This window comes from Myotis davidii, unplaced genomic scaffold (genome assembly GCF_000327345.1).
Source record: "Myotis davidii unplaced genomic scaffold, ASM32734v1 scaffold88, whole genome shotgun sequence".
Classification (NCBI taxonomy): Eukaryota; Metazoa; Chordata; class Mammalia; order Chiroptera; family Vespertilionidae; genus Myotis; species Myotis davidii.
Window position 1 is genome coordinate 3,422,744 of NW_006300377.1, and position 638 is coordinate 3,423,381.

General features: G+C 48.3%; 1 pseudogene; it reads right to left on the reverse strand.

The window, feature by feature from the left end:
• Positions 1 to 407, reverse strand: part of LOC107185217 — a 3,609-nt pseudogene extending 3,202 nt beyond the window's left edge.
• Between the last annotated feature and the right edge of the window lie 231 nt (positions 408 to 638).

A 638-nucleotide genomic window follows, 5' to 3' on the forward strand; every position in this document is an offset into this window, starting at 1 on the left:
GTTAATTTGCATATCTCCCTGATTAGCCAATGGGAAGGGTAGCGGTCGTACGCCAATTACCATGTTTCTCTTTTATTAGTGTAGATTATGTATAACAGGATACTGTAAAAATAAAGTTACGAAATTCTTATTAAAATGTTTCTTACCGTTATATTGGCTGGGCTGCAAAAATATTCGTTGTGGACCACATGCGGCCTGTGGGCTGCGAGTTTGACATACTTGCTTTAGACCCTTCCAATCACTGGTTGCTTTGGCAATGCATCACCAACCTTTTTTGGAGACAGACCTAGGGGGCCAATCATGGGATCCAGGGCAGACATGGCACCAAATTCTCCACTGGTGCAACTCAGGTGTATGACTTTGATCTTGTTGGGATAGAACTTTGGCAGCATGGGGGATGTGGCTGGTGTCAGATAAACCTACCCTGAAGACAACTGAAGGAAGTTGCACCTAGGCCTCCTCTAAGCTGAAATCCAGAAAGCCCTGGTCCCCTTTTATAGGACACTAGAGGCCTGGTGCACAAAATGTGTGCACTCAGGGGGGCCCTCAACCCGGCCTGCACCCTCTTGCAGTCCAAGAGCTCTTGGGGGATGTCCGACTGCTGGCTTAGGCCCACTCCCCAGGGAAAGTGGGCCTAA